At 38.4% G+C, this 17,099-nt stretch overlaps 1 pseudogene; it reads left to right on the top strand.

The window, feature by feature from the left end:
• LOC107675334 (dynein heavy chain 7, axonemal-like) overlaps positions 1-17,099 on the top strand; it is a 67,040-nt pseudogene that overhangs the window by 3,821 nt on the left and 46,120 nt on the right.

Consider the following 17,099-nt stretch of genomic DNA (forward strand, 5'->3'; position numbering starts at 1 on the left):
GTTGTCTTCTGGGAGAAAGAGAGAAAAAGTTAGATATCACTTGTACAAAGATTACGTCTAGTTAGGCTGCATAAGCGAAGTATTATCAGCTGCTATAACCAAACACAGTTGTCATTCCTTTAAAAAGCTGTCTTTACTCTGATTATTGTCATTTCTGTCATGTATTTACACATTTATACTCCGCTAATTCTAGCCTGGCCCAGAAATACACTGTATTCTGAAGCCCATCATCTTGCCAGAGATCCTGGAGGCCCAGCAGGAGAAGATCAGATGTGTAATATGCACAGAAAGTGCTGAACCTCTGAAGCATGTCCGTCTCTATGATAAGTATGCTCCGCTGGTGTCCCAGCAAGCTGAGGAGGATACTACCCAGTTCCTGCAGGAGCAGCACTCCTTCCAGAAGCTGATGATGGAGGTGACACACTACCGGCAGCTGGCTGATGAGATCCAATGCAATACCATGAAGGTTAATGGGTATTTATATCATTTGTTCCAGTTCACATTCTAGCAGCCTTTCCCAACAGAATTATGACCAAAATCTTAATTTATTGTTTTCTATGTTTTAGGTGTTGTGTTTGGGCATGTTTGATGTGAATTCCCATGATCTGGTCCGAGCCCTTGTAAAGCGAGCAGAGGGTCTCCTGCAGAAAGTGGTCACTCACATGTTGAAGGGTCATCAAGAGTTCAATAACAAGTGAGTCACTGACAAATTTCCAAAACATTTTGTCAGTAACCTGTTAGTAATCTGTGTCACTAATCTCTAGGTTGTGTGAGGAATATGATACAATATCAAATAAAGCCTTCAGAAATCCATCAAACACACAGGAACTCATGGAACTTAAGGTAATACTGACCATCTCTGTATTTAAACCTGTCTCTGTTTAGTTACTGTCGACAAAAAACAAAAGATCTTTCAGTATATAATTTCCTGTTTGTCATAGGCATGTGATGAAGGTGGAGGCTGAGGAAATGCCTCAGTTGGAAATGAAGCTCCAGGAGTCCAATAGCAGTTTGTGTTTCTTGGTGGATTATGTCACATTCCCGCTCACAGACATTCAGCTGAACAGCAAGACCTTCCAGTGTCATGCATGCATGCCTTCCATCTTTGATCAGCACCGCCAGATTATCAGAGAGAAGACCATCCAGTTCCAGGATGGCCTCAAAGTACTAGAGATGCCACACACTGGCCAATCAGCATGGTCAACTCTAAAAACAATTGGTCAAACCAAACAAGGGAACATTTAGACAATGTCAACTTGGCAACAGATTTGTAGACACAACAAATCTTCACATTACGCAAAACACTGTGTACATTATGTAGTGCATATAAGAACAACAATTAGGGAAAACAACAAATAACCTCCGAGCACAAGCCTTTTTTCTATACTTAGCAACAACAAAACATTAGAAAAAAACACAAACATATACTGTACTTTCACCAAGCTTTTATTCTATACTTACCAACAACAAACAAACAAACAAACAAACACACACACACACACACACACACACACACACACAAACAAAAAGTAAAATGTAACATTTAATTATATACTTGGCAACAACAAAATTATAAGAAAACAGATAAAGTAGAAATTCACACATAAATTCACCAATAACACATAATTACAATTATGGTGAAAAACTTAGCACTTTGATGTTCACTCTGGCACTGCTGCACATTTGCATAATGTGTGTGTGCGTGTGTGTGTGTGTGTGTTTATTATAGTTGAGGTGTGAGAGGGTTGTGGAGGATCTCAAGAGCTATTAACAGCAAGTGGAGGAGTTCATAACCTTTGGTGACCACTCTGAGCTCAACAAGTATCTGAAAAAAGCCCAGGCCCTCAGTTCCAAACTGGACTTGGTTATGGAAAAGGTACTAAAGTGTACTGACGACAAAAAAATAATGGTTTAATTTCACTGCTTCATTAGCCAGGTTGTGGAAGTGGAAGTGGAAGAAGTGGAAGCCTTTAAGGAACACATTCCTCTAGTGCAGGTGCCATACAGAGATATGATGCTTTTCATTTTAGTCACTGTCCCAACTGTCCTTTTTTGACATTACCTCACTCTTTTTGGTAGCTGGAAGCATTGTAAATTATATTTAATAAAGAACATGTTATGTGCAGATTCTATGCCGGGTTGCTCATTAATTATGGAGATGATTTGTTTCGGCAGGTGCTTTGTAACCCCAGTCTCCGTGAGCGCTATTGGGAGGCCATGGCTGCAGTTGTCGGCTTTCCCCTCAAGCCCTCAGAGGAGGATGCCTGTGTGGCCCAGTTTCTTCCACTGCATCTGGAAGCTCACCTCTCTGCCTTTGAAACCATCAGCGAAGGGGCCAGTAAGGAACAGTTCACCCTCCTGCCCTATCGTGAAACTGGAATCTCCATTCTGTCCTTGTTGGATGAGATCGAAATGCTGCTGGATGACCATATTGTCAAGACCCAGACCATGAGGGGCTCACCATTCATCAAGCCATTTGAGGTCGAGATACGGTGAGAGATGAGTGTCTGTGCTTTTGCATATTTTGCAGTCAGTATGAACGAGTGTGCCTTATAAGTGTATTCTACAAATGGTTGGCCAGAATTGTAGCTGTCATATTTGCTTATTCAGGCATGTGATGAAGGTGGAGGCTGAGGAAATGCCTCAGTTGGAAATGAAGCTCCAGGAGTCCAATAGCAGTTTGTGTTTCTTGGTGGATTATGTCACATTCCCGCTCACAGACATTCAGCTGAACAGCAAGACCTTCCAGTGTCATGCATGCATGCCTTCCATCTTTGATCAGCACCGCCAGATTATCAGAGAGAAGACCATCCAGTTCCAGGATGGCCTCAAAGTACTAGAGATGCCACACACTGGCCAATCAGCATGGTCAACTCTAAAAACAATTGGTCAAACCAAACAAGGGAACATTTAGACAATGTCAACTTGGCAACAGATTTGTAGACACAACAAATCTTCACATTACGCAAAACACTGTGTACATTATGTAGTGCATATAAGAACAACAATTAGGGAAAACAACAAATAACCTCCGAGCACAAGCCTTTTTTCTATACTTAGCAACAACAAAACATTAGAAAAAAACACAAACATATACTGTACTTTCACCAAGCTTTTATTCTATACTTACCAACAACAAACAAACAAACAAACAAACACACACACACACACACACACACAAACAAAAAGTAAAATGTAACATTTAATTATATACTTGGCAACAACAAAATTATAAGAAAACAGATAAAGTAGAAATTCACACATAAATTCACCAATAACACATAATTACAATTATGGTGAAAAACTTAGCACTTTGATGTTCACTCTGGCACTGCTGCACATTTGCATAATGTGTGTGTGCGTGTGTGTGTGTGTGTGTTTATTATAGTTGAGGTGTGAGAGGGTTGTGGAGGATCTCAAGAGCTATTAACAGCAAGTGGAGGAGTTCATAACCTTTGGTGACCACTCTGAGCTCAACAAGTATCTGAAAAAAGCCCAGGCCCTCAGTTCCAAACTGGACTTGGTTATGGAAAAGGTACTAAAGTGTACTGACGACAAAAAAATAATGGTTTAATTTCACTGCTTCATTAGCCAGGTTGTGGAAGTGGAAGTGGAAGAAGTGGAAGCCTTTAAGGAACACATTCCTCTAGTGCAGGTGCCATACAGAGATATGATGCTTTTCATTTTAGTCACTGTCCCAACTGTCCTTTTTTGACATTACCTCACTCTTTTTGGTAGCTGGAAGCATTGTAAATTATATTTAATAAAGAACATGTTATGTGCAGATTCTATGCCGGGTTGCTCATTAATTATGGAGATGATTTGTTTCGGCAGGTGCTTTGTAACCCCAGTCTCCGTGAGCGCTATTGGGAGGCCATGGCTGCAGTTGTCGGCTTTCCCCTCAAGCCCTCAGAGGAGGATGCCTGTGTGGCCCAGTTTCTTCCACTGCATCTGGAAGCTCACCTCTCTGCCTTTGAAACCATCAGCGAAGGGGCCAGTAAGGAACAGTTCACCCTCCTGCCCTATCGTGAAACTGGAATCTCCATTCTGTCCTTGTTGGATGAGATCGAAATGCTGCTGGATGACCATATTGTCAAGACCCAGACCATGAGGGGCTCACCATTCATCAAGCCATTTGAGGTCGAGATACGGTGAGAGATGAGTGTCTGTGCTTTTGCATATTTTGCAGTCAGTATGAACGAGTGTGCCTTATAAGTGTATTCTACAAATGGTTGGCCAGAATTGTAGCTGTCATATTTGCTTATTCTCAGAGGTATTTCTAGAGTTTGATCATTAATGGGCCACAGGCCCGCTAAGAATTTCACAAATGTACTTCTAAATTTTTAGGGGGGTTATTTCTAAATTTCTAGGTTTATTTACTTATTTATTTAAATCATATTATGTAACAAGTAAGTATGTGCTGCAGATCATTTCATCTAAATTTTACAGATGAATTTACGGTATAGAGCACCACTAAAATTACCTATGTATTTTTTTAGGTATAAAAAGTTTGCATCTTATTTTCAGCCAAATCTACTGTAATTTAATTCGTCAGACAATGACTAATTAAGGAAATTTTACTGGGCACAGCAAAACCTTACTGGGGCTTATACAGTACCTCATTAAAAAGGGTCTATGTCCATGCTTCTAAATTTGCATGTGAAACAAGCAATTTGTTTCCCAACAATCAGGCTGAAAGGTTCTGTGCAAGGTGAGTAACGGTGACATTAGCATTTACATTAGAACACGATTCAGTATCGTATGATTACAAAATCGTACATGCACTAATTTGACCATGAACCGTGTTGGTTTATAGCTTCTGTGGCTTACGATTGATCACATACTTTTTCATCCTGATTTTGCAGCACCAAAATAAAATAAAAAAAAAAGACTATAACAGTGAGTCCAAATTGTTACAGAAAAGTGCTGTTTTTTAGCTATTTGTCTAGATTGTATACACTTTGTGTCTGTATGCATGTATCTCAGGGACTGGGAGGGTAAGCTGCTTTTGCTGCAGGAAATTATGGATGAGTGGTTAAAGGTTCAGGGCACCTGGCTCTACCTTGAGCCCATCTTCAGTTCTCCAGACATCATGGCCCAGATGCCTGAGGAGGGACGTCGCTTTACTGCTGTGGATAAAACCTGGAGGGACACTATGAAACAAGTCAGCTTAGTGAGTCAGAAAGCCCTACATATGCAGCAAAATATGAACACGAATTTGGGTTTGTTTATTTCTAGAACTGAGAATAACTCTTTGAAGAAATTCCTGACATATCTTTTGTGTGAAAATATAGTGTGGTCATGACAAATGAGATGGCTATCAGACACACACCCAAACACAGTCACTCATCTAGAGACTCTTCAGCAAGTAATTGGCAACCCCAGTCTCAGTGCTACGAGAGACATCAATATCTGTTGTCCTCCTCTAAAAGCAAAAAAAGTTGCCTGGCTCTACCGTCAAATAGGAATTATGGATTTTGTCTGGAGTGACTCAAATGTGAGAGTGGGCAGAAAACAAGGTCGTCGAGCAGCACCAGGCATGCTGCCTCCCTCCACAAGGTTTGAGATAATGTGTGTCCGTGGGTTCAAAAAAACCTCAGCACTTTTTATGGGAGTTAAAAGGCACTATACTAATACATCACAGACTCTTTAGAGATTATTTTCTGACAGTTGACAAACATTCTCTAAAATGTAAACTTACTTTAGTCATATATTTTGTTCTACATGTATCTAAAGCGATTATGTTGATAAGCATGTTGTTGAAAAACAGCTTTGTGCTTAATCAAGCTGTAATCAGATAATACTACCGACTGCGATATCAGAATGTCCACTAGGTGTCTCTCTTCATCTATGGTACCCATAGAGCTGTTCAACGCCTCCAGATTTTATTTACTCTTTTCTAATGTTTCGAACTTTCCCCATTTGACAGAAACGGAGATAAACATTCTGTAATTGATTTCAAAATTCTGGGTTTCTTTAAGGATGTTTTCTTTTTGAATAATTCCTACACCACTCCACAGTTTTCACATTACGAACCATAAATGGCTCTTCTTGGAGAAGCAAACACTTATTATTTCAGCTGGAAGGCAGGTGTTTTTGCCTATTGCTGCTTTACAGGAAAGCTGGTTTCATGAACAGCAGTATATAAAGAACGGCATGCTTATAATATCAGTGGGGTGTTTGGGGGAAACATCAGCGTAGTACAAGTAGATCTGAGCCCAGTTTTTATTTTGCTGAAGACACAAGAAGGCACATATGAAGCTGTTCTGAATAACACTACTGTAAATGAAAGGGAATGCATTCATGAAGAAAACGCGATCAGTAACTGTGAATATCTGGCTCTGTTGAGCAGCCCACCTGCATGTTTCTGCACCCTGTGAAAGGAAGCGGATGATTTTCAGCATCCCTTCATTCAGACGCATGCCGGCAGCACTCACCATCTCACTCTAATGTAATTCAATGTGATGGAGAGGGAGAATAATTAAAAGAGTAATTGACATAAAACATCCCCTCTCTCTTTCATTAGAGTCATCCAATGGTGTCTTTTCATGTTTTAAAAGGGTTATTTTGTGTAGGCTTTGGTTATTAACAACCCCTCATTACTTCCTCTCAGTCCCTGTCAAGAAACTCAGGCCTTTTTGTCATCCAAAAGTGATCGTTAAACTTCAATCTCTCTGTGAACTAGTCACCGTAGGTAATAGAAAATCAATAGCAATCCAAAAAGGGGAAAAAGCAAATATTATCTCTTTACAGGTGAGCAGCATCTGTGGGGGGTGGAAAGGGAGGGGCAGGGTATCCAATTGTTTCCTCTCTCTCTAATGAAGGACGTGGCCTTCATACAACCTTTGGAGGAACGTCTGAAAATCAGACAGCAAAAGATGGGATGAGTTTTCCTAGAGGGAGACACCTTTCATAAATTAACTCTTTTGTGAAAGCAGGAAAATATGGCTATGAATATAATCTTTTCATCATTGGATTTGTCTGAACAATCTCTGAGGGCAGAGAATTAAAAGGTGTCTGATGGTGTTTCATAACTCGTGATTTTCAGGCTTTTTGAGTTTCTCAACTGCAGCTGAACTTGAAAACATCACACACGGTGCAGAGGCTTCCTTTAGAGTTCAGTCTAATATGTCCTGTTACGGTCAAATATGCACTTTACTGATCTACTAAATTATTAGTGGTGCTTGATATAGAATATATTTCTCATACATACGGTAAGGGGTTTAAACAAAACCCTAAGTATTAAACTGCAGGGTGTAACTTGCACTGGCTGACATGGATAATACTATGGGGAATGTTGAGGAAAAGTGTTGAAATGTTTGAATAGACTTACTGTATATTGAAGGAAGAACCCAAACCATATTGAAGGACCAGAATATTGTAGAGACTTGTTGGGGGTCTCTTTTGGCTTGGAGCTGTAAGCAACCACCCAGAACACCCTTTCAACCATTTAGAGCACCTAAGAACTGCACGCCAATACCTTGCAAATTGCTCACAACAAACCTAGCATCACAGCAACACGTTTTGTAAGCCGCAATCATATTTACTGAAGACTAAAAGTCTAGTTACCCCATATTATTCATTTGAATTTTATAACACATAGCTAAATGGCTTTTAAACTGTCTAAAAATATTTATTTGGTATATTTATTCTGTGCATTACATGTGTTTCTCTCTTAGGACAAGCATGTCCTGGCAGTCGTGGCCATTGAAAAGATGCTAGAAAAGATGAAAAGCAGTAGCGAGTTGCTGGAACTCATTCTGAAGGGGCTGAATGAATACCTGGAGAAGAAGAGACTCTATTTCCCCCGCTGCTTCTTCCTGTCCAATGACGAGCTGCTGGAGATCCTCTCAGAGACTAAGGATCCAACCAGGTACAGGGGAGCTTTGGAAAGTACTCAGTAATGACAGACTGATGGGTCGGCTGATATTTGATCAAATATTTCCAAATTTTACTAATAGCTTTGTCAGTGGGTAATGGATTGTTTTGTGAATTTTGAGTAAATGTTGTGTAAATTAATTTTTCTTTTCATTTTAGTAATGTTGTGGCATCTAGTGCTATCACTGAATCATTAAATCCACCAGTGTTCAAAAGTTTGGGGTCGATTTGAATGAAAGAAGTCTCTAACCAGTCACTTACTAAGGCTGCATTTATTTATACAGTAAAAACAATAATATTGTGAAATAATATTACAATTTAAAATAACAGTTTTCTATTTTAATATATTTCAATATAGTTTTCAGCAGCCATTATTCAAGTCTTCAGTGTCACATGATCCTTTATAAATAATTCTAACATGCTGATTTGATGACCAAGAAACATTTCTTCTTATTATCAATGTTGAAAAGAGTTGTGCTGCTTAAATTTTTTTTTTGTGGAAACGGTGATACATTATTTTTTTAGGGTTATAATGTCTAGATAGTTTAAAAGATTCATTTATCTGAAATAGATTACTGACCCTAAACTTTTGAACGGTAGAGTATACAATATATTGGCATTATAACTGTCATCTGCGAACATGCTTTCTGAATATAAGTATAAGCACTGACCATTGAAAAACCCATATTGGTCAACTACTAGTGATCATTCTGTTGGATCCATATCCACTGGTGCAGTTACAAATGTTCCTGAAGCTATAATGTTCCTGTTCCTAAATCCTGAAGAGTCAGGATTTCTGTGGGTTTGCACTTTTAGTGTGGTGTGAGTTGCAGTAATCTCACACTTTCTCCATATCCTCAAAGGAAAAGAGGCTTAAAGGAGACATTTCTGGAAACAATATGATTTATAGGTTTGAGGAATATTGTTTGTCAGCCGTTAAGGGGATCTGTTTTTGAAGTTTTCTGTTTTCAATATTCTTGCTGTTTAGGATCGCTTTGTTGATAGATTGCTTTATAATAAGGCAAGACTGTACAACTGAATGCCAGAAAGAACTATAGTAGATCATTCTGTGCTATATCAGTTATTCAAAAAACCTTAAGTTTAACCTCAAGTTTGGGTCAATTTTTTATGTGTGGTGCTGCTATGCTTTTTTTTCCCTGAATTTTCGTGAGGAATAACAGGGAGTGAAACTGTATTGCTGCAACTTATCTTCTGAAATGTACTTTGAACATAGTCTTTTTTTTATCATATCCTATCTGTGAAACAAATAACTAGGAAGTAGTATTTATTGGATATCAGTATCTTCAAACGGCTACAAAGTCCCAAGATTTCTGAGGGTTTAACATATGCAATAATTTTTACCTTGATGTAGAATGTAGGCTGGATTTAATTTACTGTAACATGAAATAAGCACAACATTCACTCTGCAGAGCTTTAATCTCAAGCCTGTGATATTTATGAATATATCTTATGTTTTCCCATAGGCATGTCTCTCAGGGCACATCCAACTGATGTTACGCCGCCTACCTAACCACTGCTGCCTACATGAACATTTAGTATGTGAGGCCTCAAAAGGAACAGGGAAGGACAAATGGAGAGCAATTTAGCTTCACCTCGGCCTCGGAAAACCCAATTTTAACCCCTTAAAACCCAGTATTTACTGAGGGAATTTAATTATAGTGCTTTTTCTTCTTCCCGTGACACTCTGGCCTAGTTTCTCTGCTGTGGCTTCCCTGTGCCGGCCCTTAACGTATAAGCAAATCTTGTAATTTTGCACCCCAGGTATTTGTTTAATGATGAATGACGATGCCTCAAATGCAAGTTCAAGCTGAACTACTATAGGGCTTTTGGTTTCATAAACTAGGAGGGTTTGCATTGGCTGGCCTTGCATTTCTGCTCTATTACCAGTTCTGACCACTTCTCTCTTGCTTGCTTTCTCTTTCTCTTGCTCTCCCTGTGTCCTTCTCACTCATCTTTTGTGTTTCCCACATTTCTATTACATCTGAGAGGAAATTCTAGCTTTACAGAAATAAAAAAATCCAAACTGCAGCAGATGTTTTGCAGAAGTGTGTGTCACAAAGTACCAGAGCATGGAAGTGATAATAAATGAAGTTAATAGAGTCACTAACTCAGCGTGATTCAGCACAAAAGTTGTCCATGCTATCGTCTGACAGGGTTACACATTTGATTATTGCTTTTTCTCTGAACCAGAGATTTCTAAACATCTAAGTGTTCCTGAAACGTAATCATGGTGTAATTGGTGTAATCATGGTGGTTTGCATGTTCACTGATGTTTTGGACATCACTCATATGAGGAGCAGTGAAGGAGAGGTGGTGGAGCTGCTGGATATCATTTCTACATCTAAAGCTCGTGGGCAGGTGGAGAAATGACTCCTGGAGCTGGAGAGTGGCATGCTCCGCTCCATATACAAGGTACAGAAATGAATGAACTTTCTCTCAGTCAGTGGATTTCTGAATAGCAGAAATGGAAACAATTTACTTGTATTTGATTTAGTTTAGCCTGGCCTGTACATTAATTGGTTCTGTTGACAAATCCTTCACACAGGTAATTGTTTGTGGCTGTACAATGATAGTTTTTGGGTTTTGAGAGAGTCAATGATTTACAGTGCCTCTAAAAAGCATTCGCCCACTTTGGACTTTTTCATATTTTTGGATGCACTTTGAAGCATTAGGGCTATATGTTTGTTTTTTTCTACTTATAAATACAAAATCTTTATAACATCAGTGTGAAAGAAAATCCTGGTTTTGTTTATTTAAAAAACATGCATAATGAATGCAAATGTATTTACAACCTTCTTTTCACAAACTTAAATTTCCTCTTCACACCACAGAATTACTTAATTTGATGTCAAATTAAAAACATAAATATCTCAACTTTATTTACATGAAACATTATGGAACTCTAAGAAGTACAATTTAAATTTGGGATCGTGGTTACAAGCTATAAAAAAAAGTTATAATAATGCACACTGCCCCCTTGACTCCTGTCTGTCAGGTGATTGGAGAGGCATTTGAAGCATATCCCAGAGACCTAAGGATCAGTTGGGTCAGGGCCTGGCCGGGTCAGACAGTGCTCTGTGTGCCTCAGGTTTACGGGACAAAGGACATTCATGAAGCCTTTGCAAAGGGGCCAAAGGTATGTTATACATAGCAATATAATCTTTTATTGCACAGCTCTCCAGAATACTTCATTCTTATTGGTGATTCATAGCATTCTACTAAATATGTGTGCATAGAGACCTGCTTAACTAGACTGTTGTCCACATAGCTGTGCTATTTTCATGCCTTCTGATGGGTTTATTTACAATAATGGCTGTCTATACATTATCACTACATTTAAAAAAAAATCTGTGTTCTGAATCAGGCTCTTGAGGCCTATCTCGAGCAGAACAATACTCAGGTAGATGACATTGTGACTCTGGTGCGTGGCAAGCTGTCCAAAAAGAACCGAGTAACACTTGGAGCGCTGGTGGTGCTTGACATTCACGCCGGGACGTGTTGGCCTCTCTGGTACAGAAGGGTGTGGATGGTGAGACCAACTTTGAATGGCTCAGCCAACTACGCTACTATTGGATTGTAAGTCAGTTTGAGTGTCTGTAAGCGTGATTGGAAATGATTTGTCTTGCTGTTGTTTTGGATCTGCTTTGATTCTTTTTTTTTCCCCTCTCGACTCTTTGATTTGACCCTGTCTATGAAGGAAAACCAGCTTCAGACAAAGATGATCAGTGCAGACTTGGTATATGGCTATGAGTATCTTGGAAACACACCACGACTGGTCATCACCCCTCTCACTGATCGCTGCTATAGGTCAGAATTCTTTACATTATACATAAAAAACAAAGGCAATATTTTTCAGTGTGGCTGCACCCAGAGGATGCTATACAAACAATCATTTACTAATTAGACTGTAAATTTTACGTGATGTTTTTTTGTTTTTTTGTGCTGTTTTCATTTTCCAGAATATTATATACTGTAGATGTTTATTTTCAACGAAGCACTTAAAAGTTTTCTCTAATTTCTTCACTTCAAATTCCCATCTGCATCTTTTAGTGGGAATGTTTCTCAATGGGAAATATAGACCGATAGACCAAATACACTACCATTCACTACCGATTTTTTATTTATTTATTTTTTAAGAAATGAATAGTTTTATTCTATTATTCTACTCTAATAGTTAGAGTCTACAACTGCTCCGATGGCCTGGACTACATTGCACTGGGCAAATTCTTTAAGGTTAGTGTTACGGAGTCTGTAATTATGATGCATGTCATGAATAGTTAGCCCAGTTGTATGTAAATCTGAATTATTCAGCTCACAGCAAAAGGTATTATATTTAAAAAAAGAACATATAATAATATAACAGTATTTGGCATTAGCTTAGTGGAAAAGACTAATATAAAATGATGACTAAGTTAAATAACACACACATGAAGTCAATGACCATGTGTCTTTAGAAAAACCCTCTCAAACAGAACAGCCCAGCACTGACTGACATGACCGTTACTGGTTACTATAGCAACAGAATGCCAGAATTGTTGCTGAAGAGAAAAAATGTTTGCTTGTAGAAAGGGGTTACGAACTCTTTGAAATAATAGTACATAATGAGATTTGTCTTGTCTCATCTTGTCTTGTGTTGTCTTCCAGATTACTGACCCCACAAAAATATTTCTAATTAAATAGAGCATTTTCTAAATACAGAGTTCAGTTAGACATTACTCTGGGGGAAATACCGTGGGGGAGTCCAAAAATCTGCATGATCTAAGACTTTTGCTATATTTAAACTTGGAAATAAAATAAATGTTTTATTATTTTGATAACTTAAAAAAAAAGTAGAATGAATAAAAATATTTTTTAGTTCATTATAAGAATGACCATGTTAATTGTATAAATAAATAAATAAGTCTGGAGTTCATGTCAGCTTTAGTTCTGCTGTCAGTAAATCAAAAGAGGAACATAACAAATACTAAGACATTCTAAAATTAATGTTAATTTAAAAATATTGTATTAGACAATTTTAGATAAAAGCACAGTATAATTATTTTCTCTAGTGGTCTTAGACTTTTAGACTGCACTATATCTAATATTTAACAGGCATGTTAGTTTTCCTTTTAGTTTGGTATGCTAGCAAAGATTGCAATGCTTTTGCTATACAGCCTCGGTACTATCAGGGAACCACAGCTGTATCTTAATTAGAGAGCTTAGAATTGCAAAGGGTTTGCGTTTTAATGTCATCCTGCTCACCCTTTGTCAGTTATCTTGCAGCACAGGAGTGTACAGACTACATTTGCTTTAAGTCATGGTAAAGATACTTGGTCTCTTCCAGGGCTTGTTGTCGTCCGATGCCTGGGCCTGCTTTGACGAGTTCAACCGTATTGATCTGGAAGTGCTTTCAGTGGTGGCTCAGCAAATTCTAACCATCCAGAGAGGTGCGTGTTTGTGTGCACATTTTGAGTTAAAATGTCAACTGTGTTGTCAATGTATTTTAAGGTTCAATCAATGGAGCTACAGAATTTTTTTCTCCAAACCTCCCATATGCTATCAAATTTAATAGATGCCTACATCTGAACTTGATGAGCCCAGTCAATCAAGTGTTAGGATGCTTAAATTGCATAAATCTATCAATCTAATGAGATTTCTTTAGTTTAGGTTTGGATGCATATATAATTTTTTTCTGTGCAGGTTTTTCTGCCCATGCTGAGATGCTGCAGTTTGAGGGCACAGAGCTGAAACTGAACCCTGCTTGTGCTGTCTTTATCACCATGAACCCTGGATATGCAGGACGCTCTAAATTACCTGACAACCTGAAGGCATGAAGAGAACCAAGTTCACTGATTTTCTGTGCTTATGGAATGTGCATATTTTTTGAGTGTGTCACACTTCAGCCAATCACATGCCCTGTATTCATTTTTTCCCAGAGGGATAAAAAATTGGAAACACAGTAAATGTGGTTTATGTATTATTAAAAACATTATTTTAATATGTAAATGTACATGTAATATACTGTATGTAACCTAAACATTGTGTAATGCAAAGTGTTATGGAATATATTGTGATTATTATTTTTACTGTTAATTGATTATTTATTATCGATGTGATTAAATGCTTTCTGCACATATTGTGTATTGATAGTGTTTCTTTAATGTTTCTTTATTTCTTGCTGTCACTGTTCACTATGTGTTTCTGTCCTCTTTTATTGGAGCATATAGTGCTTGTTCTGTGATTGTGAATGTTGTGTAATTGTCTCCTGCAGGCTCTCTTCCGGACAGTAGCTACGATGGTGCCAGACTATGCTCTGATAGCTGAGATTGTGCTGTACTCCTGTGGATTTGTCAGAGCACGACCGCTCTCAGTGAAGATTGTAGCTACGTATAGATTGTGCTCTGAGCAGCTCTCTTCCCAGCACCACTATGATTACTGCATGAGGGCTGTCATATCTGTTCTGACTGCCGCAGGGAACCTGAAGGTAGGACCTGTATCTGCAAAAAAAACATAAAAAAAACAATCCCAATATGATTTAAATATTTTGATACATGTGTGTGTGTGGACTCATTTGTGATTCAGTCTAACTGATTAAAGTCACAAGAGAACTACTCTGTGGTGTTTACAATTGCATTTAAAATCATAGCCCTTTATTTGCAACATTCATGGGCTGAATCTTTAATGACGTGATTTGAAGATTCAGATTTCATTTTGTCTTTGAATGTATGAATGTGAAGACCTTTGTTGTTTTGATTAAACAAGCATAATTTAGCTTGATGTTTTGGCTCCTGCTGCTTCTGCTGAGCCGCTGTTTCTGAGCGCTTCATAAACTTGTTAAAGCCATTCTGAATGAGTCCCAGACTGCAATTGGCTCAGTTCCTTTTTGCCTGCCACTGTTATCAGCACAGAGTTACCAAGGGTCAGAGGAGTGAAACATTTCCACTTCATCTCAATTCCCATTGCATGCTCCTTCTCCTCTCTCCCTCTCGTCACTTTGCACCAGTGGATCAAAGTCAAATGAATCTGACATTGAATATATAATGTCACACTCAATTCAGCAGCCTGGAGAATTGCAGATCTGTGAAAAACACAAACTATTGAAACTGAGAAGTTTGCTAAAACCTGTGTGACCCTAAAGAATTCTGGGCTCCGATCAGTACAACTCTCTCTCTCTCTCTCTCTCTCTCTCTCTCTCTCTCTCTCATCACCTCTAAGGTGTAAAGAACAGAACATGATGAAGCATGATTTCAAACACCACACTTTTCAGATTGAAATGTCAATACAAAACTGCTGTTGTCATGTGTTATACTATCATTTCATTTGACTGCTAGACAGAAAGTCAAGGCTTGCGCACAGAGCACCATAGAGAAGGCTAATTTCAGCATGAGCAGATCCCCTGAAGCAAGGCCAGAACACAGTGATTTTCATGTTCATAGGTGGCCCTACCTGAGCTAATTTCTTGATCTTTGATTTATTACTCTTGCACCTAAAACCATATTTAGTATACACAAGGGAATATCGTCATACAGCTCTCATTTACCGACACTCAGTCATTGAGAACAGCATTGAAGGCTGCCATAGGCCATCAGAGAAGACAGGTCAAAGGAACAACTGCAGTGCATACACAATGTGCCTCGAGCAAGATGAATGCTGTTTTTCCGTTTACTCTACTGTTCTGATATGACTGCACCATCTGAATAAAAGCCATGTCCCCTGTCAGTCACACAGGCCACTCACTCCCTGTAAAGTTTTAGGAGTGGCAGCTGCATTTATTTGGAGGAGTGAATCCCATTGTTCTGTGTTTGTTCAGAATAAAAGAGTCACTTCTGCTATCCCCAACTCACAGTGGTTGACATAGTGACCACGGCAGCAGTTTGGCATCTTGTGGCTGCAAATAAAAAAGCTGCTAGCAGCTTCTGACCAAACAAAAAACGTTTTAATGTCCAACAATTGTTAGTAAACAGGCAACCGTAAATACGTAAGTCTTGTGTTTCTAGACACATCGATGCATTAATACTGTTTTGAAAGAAATGTGTACTTTTTGTTGGATATCAGACCGAATCAGACAATCTAAGATTTGGTCAAAACATGGTTGAAACATGAGGAGCCGAATTCCACAGAGGCCCAAGACAACAGGATGTTCATAAATCAGATCCTAGCACTAGCCAGTCTGAAGCAAGCCTAACCAACTCTTTCACAGAACAGCTTTCAACATTAACACAAAAGGAACACACTGATCATAACAACTCAGGAAGGAGATTGTCAATTTTAGGGCAAGTAATCAAGATTAAATGGTCAAAGAGATGACAGCATGACCATCATGTGATAGTAACCACAATCACGAGCTCTGTGGATTGACTCCCCCCCCACCTAGGTGACAAAGAACAGACTTTCAGAGATTCCTTACAGAACTCTTAATCTCTGGTCTTCATACATTCACATACATTCACAGAATGGCACAGAAACTGCCTTTCCATGCACCTAAATGACACTAAAAGGACTTGTGAGCAACTAATCATTTCTGTGCATAACTCCATATTATGTATGTAACCCACATGTGACTATCAGGTCTTAATCATTTATTGTGTATGTATTTTGAATAACTATTGAATAGCTTCAATAACATTGAAAATTCATGTTTAGTATGTGTGTGTTTGAATCTTCTTGCTTGAAACGTTTCTTCCGCCCTTCTTTGCTCTTCTACGCTCTTCTACCCCCTTCTTTGCCCTTCTTTGCTCTTCTACTCTCTTCTCTTCTTTTTTTTGGTCATGGCTTCTAGCCGTGCTTTTCAGTCATCGCTTTTTGCGCTCTTTGAGCGTGCTCTGTCTTACACGCCAGCTCCAGTGATCAGCCGTGAAACAGTGATTCTGTCCAACTTCCCTATAAAATCTTAAATTATTCCCTTTGAGTTAAATTGACCTGTTTCCCTTACATTTTATTCAACAAGGACACATTTAATTGATCAAAATTGACTATAAAGACATTTATAATGTTACAACAGATTTCTTTTTCAAATAAAAGCTGTTCTTTTGAACTTTCTATTCATCAAAGAGTCCTGAAAAAATGTCAATGTTTCCACGAAAATATTAAGCAGCACACCTTTTTGTTGTTTAATAAAATGTAAAATTATAATTTACTTTTTGCCAGTGTTGCCTTCTCAAACGTATCTATGCATTAGTAAAATTTAACTATACAAATACATTTATAATAAAAATTGTAAT

This window comes from Sinocyclocheilus anshuiensis, unplaced genomic scaffold (genome assembly GCF_001515605.1).
Source record: "Sinocyclocheilus anshuiensis isolate Anshui unplaced genomic scaffold, SAMN03320099.WGS_v1.1 scaffold656, whole genome shotgun sequence".
NCBI lineage: Eukaryota > Metazoa > Chordata > Actinopteri > Cypriniformes > Cyprinidae > Sinocyclocheilus > Sinocyclocheilus anshuiensis.